Below are 6,284 nucleotides of genomic sequence, written 5' to 3' on the forward strand. Positions count from 1 at the left end.
TGCCGTCCGGTGGGACCCGCACAATAAAATGGAGGAGACTGGGGGTTTCCTGTTTAGAGGAGCAACAGACGTCTCTCCTCCACTCTTCCCTGCGGCTCGCTGCCTCTCTCATCCTTTGTTTTCTGCTGTTTTTTCTTTTTATTTTCTTTTTATTTTATTAAGTATCTTCGCAGTCCTGCTGTTAACAGGTTTGTCGTTAAGAACAGATGAGGTGTATTTCTGTTCAGGATAATGGGAAGAGAGAAGAGGGAGAATGAATCGCGAATCCCCGTAAAGTGAACAACGCACTATTTAAGGCTAACTGCAACTGTAACTCTGGACTCGTGAATATATCTGTCCTGACACATTCTAGTTACACATGTAAATATTGCAGTAATGTCTACAGGTCTTTTTTTTTCTTACTGTGGTTTACTTTAATGGGCAGCAGGACCATGTGGTGGATAAGGGGTTTCTGTTTGTACAGTAACTCAGAGGCCACAGCCATACAGGCAGGCCCATTGGTGCTGTACTGTACCCTTAAGCAAGAACCTGATCTGCCTCAGTAAATATGTAACTGTGTAAATGGACACATCACTCTAGATAAGGGCATCTGCAACAAAAATGAATAATGGAATGCAAAAATATAACGAACTCCGTATGTTATAATAACCCCAGTCAAGTCAGCCAGAGGTGCAGTGGTCATGTTTGCAGTTCGCTTTCGTTCTCTGCATTCACATTCTCTGCATACTGCAGGTTTATGTTAAGCAGGGTGCCGTCATCTCAGATCTGTAAAGACACAAAGGGGCGCTGTGATTGGTCTTTACGTTTCATTTTCATCAGTGGCAGTGGCCCATTTCCTCTGTCAGGGTGTCCCGAGTGTGGGAAGGCATGGGGCTTAGATGAGCTGGAGGGTTGCCTGACCCCTGTCTTCATCCGTAGTCTCATTTACAACTGCAGGAGCTGCGTATTCTCCCTGTATTAAGTGCTCAACCAGACGCGTGCACACGTACACACACACACACACGCAGACACATGCACACACACGCAAATACACACAGACACGCAAATACACGCACAAGCACACATAAAAACATATATACATGCACCTTGTCTTTATCTCACTGTATGAAAAAGAACACATCCACTTAGACAGTATGCAGTATGCTGAAATTAATGTAACAACAGCTCTTTAATTTAACTAAAATATCAACCCGTTTCTAATTTAATTTTAAGGGGTTTCTATTTAGAGTTTTAAATGATAAAAACGGCGTGTGTACAGAAAGAGAACATTGTGTCCGTGTGTGCGCGCGTTGAATTTTGGCAGATCTTTGATTGTGCATCTCGCACTTCATCCGCTGCAGTCCTTTAGATTAAAGGCACTGTCAGCCCCTGCTACTGAACACAAAAAACGATAAACTCTTAACCCCTGACCCCTCGTGATTAAAAAAAAAAAAAAAAGTGACAGAAAGATTCTGCTTCTTGTAAACCCGGGTCTTTGATTTTTGACCAATAAAGTAGGGCAGGGCGTTAAATTAATAACCCGATAATCCTGAAATATTTACTGCATAGGTTTTTGCTCATAATTGTGTTCTACACCAATTAATTATTTTGGCCTTCTGCACTCTCTGGGGGCTCCAGGGGCTCTCATTGAAAATGCAGCGTGTTCCCCTAACAGCATATTTCCAGCCTCTGCACTCACGACTGCCCACCCCCTTTTCTCTGTGTCTGCGTACAGCACTGTTCTCTCTGGTTATCCATTCACCGCTAATAAAGAAATTGCCTCGCGTGATGCCTGTTCAAATATCACGATATCAGAATATTTGAGCGGATATCCCGCTCAAACACGCGCTTCATGAATGCGCAAATTATTGATAATATATTCATGTTATGAATGATAATGATTGTTATTATTGCCTTTTATTTTTTATTATTAATCACAAATTGTTGTAGGAATTTTGTAGAATTTCATGCCATTCTTAAGGGCAGTGATTATCCAGCCAATCTATCTTATCTTTTTAGGGGATACCCATTAAACATATTTGCTGTCATATTTACGATAGCGGACAATATCAAGATAATTTTGTTGGACGTTATAATATTACAATTTAAGGGCATTACCATATTGCTAGTTATGCTAAAGCAGGTGCAGCCATTATGAAATGCCGTGTCTCACTGGAAGGAACCCGGTTTATAAATTTAAATTGCCAACTGAAAGTGTTGAAATGTTGTGCGAGGAGAGATGCGGAAGAACAGTGTAAAGAGCGGCGCCTTCAGGAAGCAACAAAGGATAATGGGAAAGAGAGGCTCTGGCATTGACAGGCTGTTCTTTTCTGCACAGTGGAGGCTGAGCGGGGAATGATTTTGTTAATGGCGGAATGTTAAAAGCAGGAATCGGTTGGGCAAGGGGGGAAAACGTATTTCACATTTTATCACAACCTGCTCCGGCGGCATAAAATTAATTTTTTCTGGGGGGATTCGGGATGAAATGGCTCTTTTTCAAAAAAATGTTTCCCAGTCATTTTTCCACCGCTGAAAATAATAAAACAATTTGCGGTAAAATAAATGCCGACTTTTCCCCCCAATATAAAATCATGTTTCAGTAGTTTACAGTGGTCTTTAGAAGCTGGTAAATTTATATAATTTAATTAATGTTAGCAAGATAAATTCTGTCTTCTACTTAATTATTCCAATCCATCCGCATCTCATCTTTTAATATATATTTTAATGGTGGCTTTAATCTTATGGTTATATGGTTTTGAGGATTTGTGTTCATTTATAATGCCAGAAAGCCAATGCCACTTTGATTCTTAATAGCAATAATGTTCTTTCTACTGTAAGCACCCATATTATGGTAATGTTGGATAAATAAATCATAAGATGCTCACAATTATGAATTAATGGCAACTGCTTAATTAAAAGAAAAGTAGTAATTGCCTGAGTTCATATGAAAATGTACCGCACACAGTCCAATATCATTTGAGGATACGCTTGTGAATTGGAAATAATAATCAAATAATCAAAAAAGCATCGGAAAAGGTTGCACACTTTTTTTTAAAAACCAACATACTTATTTCATCATATAGGTATTTGAAAATATGAAACGTGATTTCATATTCTGCTGAACTGATGCATGTACAGCACTGTTCTAGATGAACTTTCCTTCTGTGTTCCCATTGGCTTATGGCTGGAAACACTGGGAATATTACAACAAGCATGTGCTTGCATCAGTTAGGTAGAGGACACACCCTGCTTGGGCAAACGCTAACAATTGTACAGTGACAGTTTGAATGCCGGGGATAAGTGTGTTGAGTGTAAAGTTAGCAGTGTTTCTGGGGCGGCCTAATATTTAGCCTGCGAATAATTGGCCTGGGTTTAAATGGTAAGCGTGCAGGGGCGGTTGGCCAGGGGGATCACCCCGAAAGGGTAGCTCCTGATGCACATGCCCACAGGGCTGGTCTGAAGCAGGCTTACTGGCGGCATGCTAGATCAAACACTCTCCTTTGCCGCGGACGGTTCCCGCGTAACGGATTTGGCGATTGTAAAAGTTCCCTTAATGCTACAAAGCCGGCGAAGAAGCTCCCAGTTTTAAACCGACGCTCTCCCATACAGGTGAAAGATTTAAGAGCTCATTTGCTTATTATTAATAGATTTCAGGGATTTCCATATTTATTTAGTGCTTTGCAGTCTGGTTTCCAGAGAGGAATGGGCTGGGTGATCGCACACAGAAGCATCAGGAAAGATTCCAGTCAACGGGTGGGACCAGTGACTTTCCATTAGCGCATCATTTCATAAAATGGCTTATAATGAAACTGGCACCCACCCCAGCAATGGATGTATGTATGCACTGTTGCACACAGACACACTCTCACACACACTCACACACACACACACATACAAGCAGCATGCCAGTCTTCCTTCAAATCCCCCCCCCCTACTATAGCCTCTCACTGTGTTTCTTTGTCACTAAACCAAATATAGCTCACATTGTCCATCCTGTGCTGAATGGCACCACATTGGGTCACTGGGTCTGCAGCTGAATGCGGCCTGTTCTCTGCCCCAGGTCCTCAGTGCTATCTCACAGTGTCAGCTCAGAGCACACACACTCTGCTCTCACATCCCCAACACACACACACACACACACACACGCACATCCCCAACACACACACACACACACACACACTCTGCTCTCACATCCCCAACACACACACACACACACACATACACATGCACATACACACGCATGTGCACGGACACACACACACACACACACACGCACATACACATGCATGCACACACACACACACGCATGCATGTACGTACACACACACACACATACACACACACACGCACATACACATGCATGCACACACACACACACGCATGCATGTACGTACACACACACACACACACACACACTCGCTGCTGCCTACACCCACATACAGCCCACGCTCGGGGGACAACGGCAGCACAATTGACAGAAAGTTCTTTTTTTAAAACATTTTTTTCTTTGTAACTTTTTTAGCCGTAGGCTCCCACCAGCATGTCACTGACCGTTTCTCGGGGCCAAAGAACACAAAGGCCTTTGAGAAGCTCTGAAGTTGCCAGGCTGTGATTGTTGCTGTGATGGTGCATGCTGACTGGAATAATCAGTTTTTCATTTTTTTCCCCCCACTCCATCTCTTTCACATGCGGAGCCTGCAAAGTTTCGCCGCCCCCGGCTACCGCCACCCCCCCGTCGGCGGCACCGCAGCCTGACGTCAGGGACCGGGCGCGCTCAGCGTGTGGAACAAGGCGACCGCAGCCTCGACCGCGCCCGGTCATTTCCTCAAACCCGAAGCGTGTCTAACTGAATCTGTCCCGCCTTTTTAAAGACATTATTTGATAGGGATTCCCCTTACAACAGTAAGAGACATTTTTTTGGACACTGAATGTGTTGAACCATAAAAAAATAGGAAAACAGAATCGGTGCAGTTCCACTGCAAAATCAGCACGCCAATATGATGCCTGTAAATCAGTCTTTTTGTGTTTAAATACTGGTATTGTGCTGCTTTGAAACCGTGTTTTTTTTCTTTCTTTTTTTTTGTTTTGTATTTTTAAAATATTGACATTTGTTTTTGTTTAGTCGTAACAAAAAAAAATTAGCATACAAGACTTAGATTTGCCTTAACTATGTTTTAGCCTCATTTTTGGATGAGTACAAAAAATCTTATGTTCTTTACATTAAAGAGCAATTTCATGTGCAATGTGCATGACACCTATAAATGGAAATTAGTGGAAAATGCTGCTTCAAATGAATATTGTAGTATTTATTTACTATCAAAATCCACTATATTTTAAGTTCTAATTTTTTTAGGTTTTCAGTGTAATTTGTCATTACAAATTTGTGATACATCAGCGACCATAATAAAGGAACAGCTTGGTGGGTGAGGTGATATTACAAGTGAATGGGTGACAGTGTAGCATAATTGTTAAGGAACTGGACTCATAACGTTTGCAGGTTTGATTCCCGGTTGAGACACTGCTGTTGTCCCCTTGAGCAATGTACTTAACCTGCATTGCTTCAGCATCTATCCAGCTGTATAAATGAGTGCTATGTAAAAAAAAAAAAAAAAACTCATTCTGGATGAGAGTTTCTGCTAAATGCCTGTAATGTAATGAACGGGTATTTTTAAGCAGTGGGACGAAGGCTGCTGTTTACGTGTCCCGCTGGATGGTGTGGCTCCCAGACGTGTTCCTAACTCATCCTGTGACAGGCATGGCTCACGTGTGGTCAGAGGAAGCCCCCCCCCCCCCCCCCCCCCACGCCCCACCCCCTCCCTATGCTCAGTATCCACAGTCCCCCTTTGCCAGCTCTGTGACAGAGGCTGTGCCTCTCTAATGTGTCGGGCCTGGTGTTGAGAGGAATGAGCACCTGCCTGTGTTCTCCCCGAGCTTCCACTCTCTCACACAGTCATCCAGCACAGCAGTGCAGTTAAATCTTAATATCTGTGTGAATTAATTAATTTTAAAAAGTGTGTGTCTGTGTGTGTGTGTGTGTGTATGGGTGTATGTGTGTCTGTGTGTGTGTATGCATGTATGTGTGTGTGTGTGTGTGGACATCGCTATTAACAGGAGTGAAGTAGATGTACATTTTGGTGCTTTCACTAAATAAAATAATTTGACTTAAATTGATAAACAATAGTTAATCGATGTAAAAGTTTAATTCTGATCATGTATTTAATCATATGCTGTGCAAATTGTCATCAGATTCAAAAACATGCTGTAATACTATATGTCTAAGCTACATTTAACAGTTGCTCCCCAAA

The 6,284-nt window shown here is 42.3% G+C and overlaps 1 long non-coding RNA gene across 1 annotated transcript in view; it reads left to right on the forward strand.

The window, feature by feature from the left end:
• LOC118227149 overlaps positions 1-5,510 on the forward strand; it is a 44,547-nt gene extending 39,037 nt beyond the window's left edge. The window contains exon 3 of the long non-coding RNA XR_004765183.1: positions 4,674-5,510. This is a non-coding gene — a long non-coding RNA (uncharacterized LOC118227149). The remainder of the gene's footprint in view (positions 1-4,673) is intronic.
• Positions 5,511-6,284: the final 774 nt, after the last annotated feature.

The sequence above is a fragment of the Anguilla anguilla genome, chromosome 5 (assembly GCF_013347855.1).
Source record: "Anguilla anguilla isolate fAngAng1 chromosome 5, fAngAng1.pri, whole genome shotgun sequence".
Lineage (NCBI taxonomy): Eukaryota > Metazoa > Chordata > Actinopteri > Anguilliformes > Anguillidae > Anguilla > Anguilla anguilla.